This window comes from Ovis canadensis, chromosome X (genome assembly GCF_042477335.2).
Source record: "Ovis canadensis isolate MfBH-ARS-UI-01 breed Bighorn chromosome X, ARS-UI_OviCan_v2, whole genome shotgun sequence".
Taxonomy (NCBI): domain Eukaryota; kingdom Metazoa; phylum Chordata; class Mammalia; order Artiodactyla; family Bovidae; genus Ovis; species Ovis canadensis.
The window spans coordinates 9742037-9754063 of record NC_091727.1 but is presented as its reverse complement, the minus strand read 5'-3'; the positions used below and the strand labels follow the sequence as shown (position 1 = coordinate 9754063).

At 40.8% G+C, this 12027-nt stretch overlaps 1 protein-coding gene and 1 non-coding gene across 2 annotated transcripts in view; both read left to right on the top strand.

Moving 5' to 3' along the window:
- The window catches only part of MID1 (midline 1), a 413412-nt gene that overhangs the window by 154129 nt on the left and 247256 nt on the right, over positions 1 to 12027 (top strand). The gene's annotated exons all lie outside the window — the stretch shown is intronic.
- Positions 8926 to 8997, top strand: TRNAG-CCC (transfer RNA glycine (anticodon CCC)). The gene has a single exon. It is a non-coding gene; the product is annotated as a tRNA-Gly (tRNA).

Sequence of the window (12027 nt, the reverse complement as noted above, 5' to 3'; positions counted from 1 at the left end):
TGAGTGTCTTGTGTCACTAGTGTGACCCACATTTGCTGTGAGAGATAAAAACTGTGTTTTGCTGGGGCTCCCTGCAGAGGTGACCATGGCTAACCGGGAAGAGACCAACTTTCACTGTTCTAACAATTGTTTGCTTGTTCACATGGTTCAGTTGCAAATGTGGTTTCAGCAACCATAGAAAATTCTCCTTCTGAATTATTGATACCTTAAAATATATGACTGGCTACTTAGAATCTGGGAGTTGAATTAACCAATGGTTCTTTCACACTGAGCAAGAACCACTGTGTGTCCTTCTCATCGCTGGGTATTTGAAGAATTCAGAAGTCAAATTTCTCATGAATTAATCTGGCCACGGTGTAGGTTGGGAAAATATGGACCAGAATATTTTTACCAGCTTACTCTTTGCAGTTTATAAATGACTGTTCATTTTCATTTTTCATCTTGACTTACTCGCTTTTTTCCCTCTTACATGGCTTTTGTTAAATGTTTTTGTTCAATGATGTCTCACAATAATGTACATAGTTTACAATAAATCAGTAGGAAAAGGGCATCATGGGAAAGAAAGGAACCTTTCTTGAATCTATCCTGTAGCAGACACTGCCCTGGAGACTTCACAAGCATGGTATCATTTAGTCTTCTCAACAGTGCTGCAAAATAGGTATTAGTATACCCATTTTAAATATGAAAATGCTGAGGCCTAAGAATTTAAGAGTGAAATCATCTTGTGTGACTACTAACATAGCAAACCCAGATCTGTTTCCTGCTCCACAAGGCACTTTTTAGCCACATCTATGTCGCTTTCTTTTTCTGTGTTATAAAAATATATTTATTTATTTATTTGGCTGTGCTAGGTCTTGGTTGAAGCATGCAGGATCTTTAGTTGTGACATGTGAACTCTTAGTTGTGGCTTACAGAATCTAGTTTCCTGACCAGGGATCAAACTCGGGCCCCCAGCATTGGGAGCAAGGAGTCGTAGCCACTACCAGGGAAGTCCCCATATTGCTTTCTTAACACCCATGTCTTTCTCCCCAAATCCTGGATCAACTGATCATTCCCTATAGCTTATCTTAATGCTTCCAGAGAATCTCCCTTGACAGTTACACCCTGTTTCCTGACCTCCTTTATGAGCTGACAACCGACCTATGTAAGTACAGATTCAACACATGCTATATGTACTTATCTGTAAAAACTGCTTTTGAAACATCAAAGTAGAAGCAACATATGAAACTGTAGAAGGCAGCATATTAGATTTGCTTGGATAGGGGAAATGAGAAGTCAATTTGGTTTGGGTTTTGGCCATGCCTGCCTTGGTTTTCACCATTTATCTAATAGGGGTCCCAGTTTGTAAGCAAGCTGGTAAGTGTGTCTTCTCTGTGAACATGTAGGTTTCCATCCCCACTGGGCCCCACTTTCAGCCTCCTGAAGAGAAGCTAAGGAAAGGACAGAGTTATAAAAACCTAGGGAATGCATTCCTTGCCCCCTTTGGAAGCAATAAGTTGGAAGACAGGAAACAGTGGTGTGTTATGAATAAACGAAACTTCTACATATAAATGGTGCATTAAAAAAAAAAAAGTCGCTCAGTCGTGTCCGACTCTTTGTGACCCCATAGACTGTAGCCTACCAGGCTCCTCCCTCCATGGGATTCTCCAGGCAAGAATACTGGAGTGGGTTGCCCTTTCCTTCTCCAGGGGATCTTCCCAACCCAGGGATCAAACTCAGATCTCCAGCATTCCAAGCAGATGCTTTAACCTCTGAGCCACCAGGGAAGCATGAGCCATCATGGTGCATTAGTCTGGTGCATTCATAGTATAGTCATTGATTGACCTCAATACATTTATTTAGTCAGCACTATCTGTCCCACTGCTTTGTGTATCGGTTTTCTATCACTGCTGGAACAAATGGCCACAAATCTAGGGTCTTAAAACAACACAAATTAATATTCTTACAGTCCTGGAGAGCTGAAGCCTGCCGTGATCTAAAGCCAAGGCTCCAACAGGGCTTCATTCCTTCTTAAATGATTTTTCTAAGGGACAAGCTGAGTCTTGCTTTTCCTCACTTCTTGAGGTCACTGGCATTCCTTGGCTTGTGGCCTACACCCCTCTGACCTGTATGTTTATCATCACATCTCCTTCTCTGACTTTGACTCCCTTGCCTCCTGGTTTCCCTTTAAAAAAGACCTTTGTGATTACATTGGACCCACCTGGCTCATCCGAGGATATTTTCCATCCCAACAGCTTCAAGCACATATGCAGAGCCTTTTGGCCATGTAACATAATAGAGTCCTGGGTTTGGGGAATCAGAAGACAGACAGCACCGGAGAGTCACTCTTCTGATTTCCCCATCCTTTTGAATATTTCTTTATAGCTACATGACATTTACTTGTGTTCTTTCTTTAATATTTATTTTATTTATTTATTTGGCTGTGCCGAGTCTTAGTGGCAGCATGTGGGATCTTTAGTTGGGGCATGTGAACTCTTAGTTGCAGCATGTGGGATCTAGTTCCCTGCCCAAGGATTAAATCCAGGCCCCCTGCTTTGGGAGGATGGAGTGTCAGCCAATGGACTGCCAGGGAAGTCCCTATTCTGTGATCTTGTAGGTCAGGGGGAGCCACAGACGACTTTCATGTGGAGAGGTGGGATAATCCGGTGTCCCTGTTAGGAGGCTTACGGAGAGAGTCCTGTGGAAATGGAGCCACAACTAAGATGCCACCTAGAATGCAGGAAGAGAGAGGTTGAGAACATGAATTGTGATAGAGTCTGTAGCAGAGGGGAGGGGGAAGAATTTGAGAGAGAAGAAGAGTGTTGACAGGATAGCTGAGAGGAAAGAGTCTGTAACTTGGATGACTTGGGCAGGTGATGGGAAGCCACAGAGGATGGGTGTTGCTGAGCAGATGTAGGTACACTGGGCTGGGCACTGGGAGTACAGTGATGGCTGGAAATACCTCTTTGCTCATGTAGCTCAAAGTCCCGTTAGGAAGATAGCAGCGGTAGTCGTAACAAGAACTCATGTTTCCTGAATGCTTTATCTCATCCCAAGCATCTTACATTTACCCTCCATAGCAACTCTCTTTGGTATCATTATCATCCTGTTTTTCAGATGAAGAAACTGACTCCTAGAGAGATTATATGATCTGCCCAAGTGTGAGCAATTGGCAAGAGGAAAGAAGGAACTTAAGTAGTCTGGCTTCAGGGCCCATGGTTTTAATTATAACACTCCACGGCCTCACTTAACAACTAATGATGATTTTCTAGGCTGTTTAGTATGAGAAGTCTCTGCAGATTTCCATGGCAGGGCCATAGTAATAGCAGTGACTGCTATGGAGGAGAACTCTGAATTTTTTGAGGCAGTTTCCTGCAGATGCCTGGCCATCAGGAGGATATGATATGTGATAAAATGAAACATTGGTCTGGAGCACTGAACTGGGCATAAGGGCAAAATTAGAGAAAGATCTTGTTTCCTTGCTCTCTATGAATTTATATCCATGTGGAGAAAACCATATTGCAATCATAAAAAAACCAATATATATCACAGACGAAGTGTTTCCAAAGTCCTCTAGATAAATCTGACATGAGGATATAATCTTTTTCTAAAAGGAAATGGGAAAGAACAAGGCGATGAGAAGGTCAACATGGTCCAATGTAGGGGTGTTCTAAGCAGAAGTGAGTTGATGACTCCATGTGCTGTGCACTTTCTGTCCATTCTTCCATTTAATTCTTACTACAGTCTGCCTGCCAGTGCAGGGAACATAAGATACATGGGTTCGATCCCTGGGTCTATCCCCTGGAGGAAGGAATGGCAACCCACTCCAGTATTCTTGCCTGGGAAATCCCATGGACAGAGGAGCCTGTCGGGCTACAGTCCATAGGGTCCCACAGAATCAGACACAACTGAAACAACTTAGCACACATGCACAGTGTTATAAAATCATCTGTCTTGTGGATGGGGAAATTGAGGCAGAGGGCAGTTAAACTGAGGAACTTGCTTGAGGTCACGAAGTGATGATCAGTGGAGTAACATTTGAACCACACAGTCTCATTTCTCTCCCTGCTAGTGTGTATTTAAAGCCTACGGGTTCAGTATTCTTGTTGTTTAGTTGCTAAGTCATGTCCGAGTCTTTGCAACCCCATGGACTGCAGCATGCCAGGCTTCCCTGTCTTTCACTATCTTCCAGAGTTTGCTCAAATTCATGTCTACCGAGTCAGTGATGCCATCCAACCATCTTATCCTTTGTTGCCCCCTTCTCCTCTTGCCCTTGATCTTTCCCAGCATCAGGGTCTTTTCCAATGAGTCAGTTCTTTGCATCAAGTGGCCAAAGTACTGGAGCTTCAGCTTCAGCATCACTCCTTCCAATGAATATTAGGCACATTTTGGGATCGATATTCTTATTTTTCAAAATAATCTGTAGCTTGCTTTAATGAAAGAGGATTTTGAAGCCCATTTGTTGAAAGGGTAATGCACTGCAATTGTATAATTGGCTTCAAAGTGAGAATTCTAAAGAACAGGAGATTTACCCAATAGTTTGCTAGCCAGTCACTGAGAGATTTACATTCAATGTGACATCTGTTCAGGCTTATACTCTGCTTACATACGTGTTGGCAAAACACTCTCTGTGAACCTTCCAAATGTTCTAACCCCACATTGACTTCTCCTAGCACTCCTGACAAGAAGGGGACCGAGTTAGAATGATCATCCCAGAGTACCTGACCCTGCATTCAATGCTTAGAGTAGGTCACGATTAGTTTTAATAGTAAATAATACATAATTGCTGACAGGTGCCTTTGGGCTTTGGGATATAACACCGAAAATAATGTTTCAGTGAAATATTGCCTACAGGAAGATGTCATCATGCAAAGTTAATAGCACTGCTTAACGGTGAGAACTCAGTATCATATCAAAAGGGAAAGTTGGTTCAGATTTTTTTCATCCACCTTTAGGGAATCAAACATCTCCTGGTGTGTCTTATATTTTTGAGACTAATGAAAAAAGAAGCTAAAATCCACAGTTGCAACCTAAATAAATATGGTTATCAGTATGCCAATAAGATCTGCAAAGCCTGAATTCTCATTGAAAAATTATTGTGTTCAATGAATTTCCATTAAGAGTTCAGAGATCCTCAGGTTACACTAATTCTGAGATCCTCAGGTCACAGGGATTCCCTGGTGGCTCAGGTGGTAAAGAGTCTGCCTGCAATCAGACCTGGGTTTGATCCTTGGCTTGGGAAGATTCCCTGGAGAAGGAAGTGGTAACCCACTCCAGTATTCTTGTCTAGAAAATCCCATGGATGGAGGAGCCTGGAAGGCTACAGTCCATGGGGTTGCAAAGAGTAGGACACAACTGAGCGACTTCACTCTTCCCTGTCATTCTGCACCTCAAAGATAAGTTAACGCTTTATTTTCATGAATTCAAGTTAAAGGTGATCCACAAATGTAATTTCCATATACTCATGTAACTTCAAATATATAGAGGCTTAAAAAGGAACAAAATTGTGCCATTTGCAGAGACATAGATGGACCTAGAGACTGTAATATGGAATGAAGTAAGAGAAAAACAAATATCATATAATATTTTTATTTGTGGACTCTAGAAAAATGGTACAGATGAACCTATTTGTGAAGCAGAAATAGAGACAGATGTAGAGAACACACGTATGGACACCAAGAGAGAAGGGAGAATATGTATATGAATACATATATATACATGTATTCAATATAAAATAGGTAACTAAAGAGAACCTACTATATAGCACAGGGAACATTACTTAATGATCTTTGGTGACCTAAATGGGAACAAAATCCAAAAAGAGAGGGACTACATGTGTACATATAGCTGATTCACTTGGCTGTACAGCAGAAACTAGTACACATTGTAAAGCAGCTATATTTCAATAAAAATTTAAATATATATATATATATATATATATATATGTAGAGGCTTGAAGCTACTGTAAACACAAGCTTCTTTATTGAATTTTATTTGATAATACCCATCCTCTTGCCACAGAACAGCAAGAACGAACATTCTAAAACTTCTTATAAGTGAAAGGAAATCATTGTCTTTGTTAATTATGTGAACTTTTCCTCATTAGTCATGCACTGTATGGACCCAAGAAAAGTGTGGGAAATAGACACATAATTGGGACATAATGGGCATTTAAGCCTTATATTTTCATAACAAAACTGTCCTAAATTAAAATAAAAATGTTATGCAAATGAGGTTTGTTTAGCTAAATGTAGGCAGAAGGGCTGTAAAGATATCAGAATGTATTAGAAGAACATGAATAATTTATTTTATGAGGTAAAGCCTAATAAAGATTTAATGATCACCCATATGCCTTTAAAATTATGGGAGAAAGAGCAATACAGTGGGCACACAGAGCTCTTACAACTCTGTGTAAAATTCAGTTTATAACTGTTCCTCTGTGAGTTACTTTTTGGAAAGGATGGGCCACAGACTGATGTAATAAATAGTTGCAAAGAAGTTTCTATCCCCAGATACCCATCCAGTGAATTCTAGACCTAAGCTGTTTTTCTATAAAGCCATGAAATACACTCTCTTGCCTCAGAATTGGACTCACCATTTTCTGATTTATAAATTTAATGATTTCAATATTGTAGAATAATTTCTGGAAAGAAAAACGATGTTAGGGGTTTCATTTCATTTCATTGTTGGCCTGTTGCTTTTAATTCCATCTGAATGCATGCTGCAGGGTAGTTGAGTGAAATCCATAGCATCTTGGTTATTCTTCATGGATGAGTTCCAGTTCTTTTGGTGATAGAACTAAAAGCTCACAAGATGCTGTGTATCAGCAATGAAACAATTAGTCTTTGAGAAGCTTTGGGGAAATGACTCAAGCGGCGAATTAATCATTGTGATGGTTTCCCTTCACAAATGCTAGGTCTCTGTAAGGAGTTCCCCACCCATGCTCATTCGTGGTGCTCTTATTAAAGGTGTAAAATTTCATAAACTTTGGGGAAAACATTATGAGTTCTCTGTCTGTGCAATACAACTGGTATTTTTTTTCCAGACGTGTATTTCCATAATTAAACATCCTAAAATACAAATCCCATTATTATTTGTTATGTCTAGTCAGTAATTAGACCTCAGCTGGTAGGGCAATTTCAGAACAGAGTTTGCCAATTTACATACTAATCCAGCAGAGTCTGGTGGGACATGACTAGCATAGATTCAGTCAACATCTTAATTAGCCCTAATCCCAGCATGCACTCCGAGGTGCCTTACCCCACCCCCACCCTTGTGAGTCTTGTTTGGCTCACTTGTTTCCTTCAACAAATTCCCACCCTTCAAAGATTTTTTTTTCCAGTCTTCGTTTTCACAGATGAAATGGTTGTATCTCAAAGGGGTATACCAGGCAAAGTATTTTGCTTCAAGGCTGAGAAATGAGAGAAATTTGGTCAGACAAGCGATGAATACCCAATTGTATTCTAGAATGTGAGAATAGCGACCCTCATCATCCCACCCTCAACTCCAGGTAGTAAGCCATCCCACACACAGGAGGGTCTTACCTCTTTTCTAAGACGCCCGAGGATATTCGTTATTCGCATCCATAATCAGGAGCCCATTTCATTATTTGCCATTTCTCATGTCATGGAATTCCTTATACTTAACTGAGATTCTCCCACGCTGCCTGTTTAAGCCTCTTGTCCGTCCATCCATAGTGGAGATGGAGGGCAGGTGGCCACCGCCTGTGAAAAGTTCCTCCTGTAGCTGAGGACCAGAAGTCAGTTATCTCCTTAACCTTCTCTTCTCCAGAATTAATTTTTCCAGCTCCCTGACTCTTTGCTCTCAGGTCCTTTTTCTTCACCGCTTTGATCTTCTTTGTGGCTTTCCTCTGAACTCTTTCCAAGTTCACCACACCCCTCTTTAATGGTGACACTCGGAACTAGACAGAGCACCTTTGAAATAGTTTGGCCACATTTTCTCAGGATGAGTAACTAACACTTCAGTGTATCTCCATATTCACCTTACTTTGATAATCAGTGCTTGCCATTAGTTAGCTGTCTAGCTTTGTTGATTCCTCTCCTGTTAAACCTTTTTTTGTTGTTGTTTTCTTTCTTTGTGTGTTATTCTATAACCTAGAGGGGATTTCTTCTCTGTGCTTTGTAATGTTATATTGCAGTTTATCAAAAGCACTTTGAGTTTGAATTTCAGTTTGCAAAGCTATAAATCACTGGTAACTCCTGTGGTGGTTTGAAGTCATTGGCAAACTCAAGTTGGGCATTGTGTGTGCATGCTTAGTCATGTCCGACTCTTTGCGATCCCATGGACTGTGGCCCGCCAGGTTCCTTTGTCCATGGGATTCTCCAGGCAAGAATATTGGAGTGGGTTGCCATTTTCTCCTCCAGGGGAATCTTCTCAACTCAGGGATCAAACTCCATTGGCAGGCAGATTCCTTATGACTGAGCTACCGGGGAAGCCAAGTTGGGCATTACCAATGAATAATTGTACTAACCAAGGGCAATGAAGACCTCAGCGGGAACCAGGATAGTCCCAGGAGAAGAGTGCTTGCTAATACCTTTGGCCCAACGATGCCTCCTTGGTTTTTAGCTCTCTGCTTTCTTTCCCTCCTTTCTGACCTTTGTCCCAGGATGTACTCTTTCCCTATTTCACACTCCCTTTTCTCTCTTTTCACTCATCCCTTCTTCCTCTTCTCTTCCATTTTCACTCAGAACTTTCCAGTTCTCCCTGCTGGCAATGGTTCCCCAGCCAGAATGTTGGTTTGCTTGCCTATCAGGTTGTGAGTGTCATGTGAGAGGTGGGGAACAGCAATGGAATGAGAGAAATAACCCACACGAGTTTCTCTTCCAGCTTTGTACTGGCTTTGCTGAAATCGAGCCACAAGGTTCAAAGTTAGGAACAAGTCAAAAGCATCAACTGATGGATCTTATAAGAATCAAGCTAGGGACTTTCCTGGTGGTCCAGTGGCTAAGACTCTGTACTCCCAGTGCAGGGGCCCAGGTTCGATCCCTGGCCAAGGAACTAGATCCCACATGCTCTGACTAAGACTCGATGAAGCCAAATAAAAATAATAAGTAAATATTAAAAAAAAAAAGAGAGAGAATCAAGCTGAAGGAGGAAAAAAATGGCCTGCTTCAGCCCCATATCCCCAGCAGTGCCAGCCAGGGAACGTCTGTATCTTCTTGGGCACACACCTTTGTGGCCACACAGAAAGAGCCAGTCAGAGCATTGCCAGGTTTGTGCACAAAAAAACCATTCTCCTTCATCTCCAGACTCTTACTTGATTTGTCAGGGGCTAAGCATGTGTTTTAAATTCCAGAATGTGTCCCAGCTTGCCTTAAAAACCAAGGCCTATATTGATCCCTGTCTAGAAACTTAAGAACACTTGAAATTATAAAAGTTTTATTCATGCATCTTTGGAGACTTTTTTTCATAGTTGTGTGTCTCTGTGCAGGAAGCAGGTGTGAGGGCTTTTACCTGGATGTCTTTATAGCCAAAAATGTCTCTTGCTACTGAAAACTACAAAACCATAAAAACCTTTCAGATATCTCCTAATCCTTCAGGACATGAAGGAGCACATGCTTCCACATGGGGAGTTTCTGTTTGACTGGTTGGTTGGTCTAGTTTGTTTTTATTTTTGTAGGGCTAATTGAAGTGTGTGTGTGTGTGTGTGTGTGTGTGTTGCAGTCTCAATTTTTAATTGTCCTTGCCAAAATGTAATTCACACTCTAGAGGTAGAATTGATAAACACATCCTTCATTTCCTTGCTTCCCATTCTAATACCTGATCACTTTGCTGAAATCCTGGTGAGGCGAAGACAATCTGGTACCTTTCAACTGACCAGACTCAGTAGTGTGTGAAACCAGAAACGTTGGAGTTTACTAATTATAGTGAAGACAGGAGCCCTCAGAGTGGTTGGGTCAGCTCATGTTAAAGAAAGGAATTATTTGTGGTGTGAAAAATGATGCAGCCATTTTGGAGATATTCTGGCAGTTCTTCAAAAAGTTACACATAAAGTTAACATATGACACAGCAGTTCACTTCAAGGTATAGACCCAACAGGAATGAAAACATATGTCCACACAAAAACTTGAACATAAGGGGACAGAGGCTCAAGAGGGAGGTGATATATGTATAATTATGACTGATTTGTGTGGTTGTATGGCAGAATCCAACATAACATTATAAAGGAATTTTCTTCCAGTTAAAAAAAACCCTTGTACATAAATGCTTATAACAGCATCATTCACAATAGGCAAAAGATGGAAAGAACCAAATGTCCATCAACCGGTGAAGGTATAAATACTTTATGTAGCATGTGCATGGAATGGAATATTATTCAACAATAAAAAGGAATGGAGTACTGATACGTGCTATACTATGCTAAGCTGCATAGGATCACATATTGTATGTTTCTTTGTTTGAAATGTCCAGATTAGGTAAATCTCCATGTAAACAAGAAGTAGGTTAGTGGTTGTCAGGGGCTGGGAGTGGAGGGTGGGAGGAGTAGGGAGTGATGGCTAATGGCTGCAAGATTTCTTTCAAGGGGAGTGAATCTGTTCTATAATTAAGTTGTTCTGATAGTTCTACAACTCTGTGGATATTTAAAACAAAACCTTGACAGGTGCACATTAAATGAACTATGGTAGTTGAATTATATGTCAGTGAAGCTGTTAGGAAAAGAAAAGGAATCCAGTGTTCCCAGGTGAAGCACAAAATACTTTTATTTGCTATAATTTATTGATAAAAAGAGATATCTAACTCCTGTTATTTTTAAAATTAATTAATTTATTTTAATTGGAGGCTAATTACTTTACAATATTGTAGTGGTTTTTGCCATACATTGACAAGAATCAGCCTATTAAATATTTTCTTCTAGTGGCACTGTTGAAGATGTCAAACAAGACAATCTAACCATAGCTGTGGCTTTAGAGACTGTGCCTCAGAGTGAAGTACCTTGAACAAGGATGTGGAATCTGTTATTTTTTAAAATTTATTTTTGTTATAGTTTCTTTACAATGTTGTGTTCAATTTTAACAAAGTAATTCAGTTATATATATATGTCCTTCTTCATATTGGGCTTCCTTGGTATTTCAGCTGGTAAAGAATCCACCCTCAATGTGGGAGACCTGGGTTTGATCCCTGGGTTGGGAAGATCCCCTGGAGAAGGGAATGGCAACCCACTCCAGTATTCTAGCCTGGAGAATTCCATGGACTGTATAGTCCATGGGGTTGCAAAGAGTAGAACACAACTGAGCGACTTTCACTTTCACTTTTTTTCATATTCTTTCCCCTTATGGTTTATTATAGAATATTGAATATAGTTCCCTGTGCTATACAGCTGGACCTCGTTGTTTGTCATTCTACATATGAAAGCTTGCATCTGCTAACCCCACACTCCCAGTCTATGCCTGCCCTTCCCTCCCTCTCCCTTGGCAGCTGCAAGTCTGTTCTCTACATCTGTGAGTCTGCTCCTGCTTCATAAATAGTTTTGTTTCATATTTTAGATTTCACATATAAATGATCATCATATGATATTTGTCTTTCTCTGTCTGATTTACTTTACTTTAGTAATGATAATCCCTAGGTCCATCCGTGTTGGCATTCTTTCATTCTTTTTTACGGCTGAGTAGTATGGAATCTGGGTTTTAATTTCTAATCTCGCTTTAGCATGCCTTGTAAGAGTAAGCCAGAGGCTGGATATCTTTGGAAGTTAGCTGCCCACTTTCTCCATGAGAATAATGGTAACAACCTCTTGTAAGTTCACAGAATTATATTAGGATAAAAGGAGGTGTGGTGCTGCCATGGTCCCTTAAAGAATGTCGCGCATGTGCGCTTAGTCGTTCAGTTGTGTCTGACTCTTTCTGACCCCACCAGGCTCCTCTGTCCATAGAGTTTTCCAGGCTAGAATACTGAAGTGGGTTGCCATTTCCTTCTCTAGGGGATCTCCCTGACCGTGGGATCGAACCTGTGTCTTCTGCATTAGCAGGCAGAGTCTTTACCACTGAGCCATGAGGGAAGCCGTAAAGAATGCCATGGAAATGCAAAAAC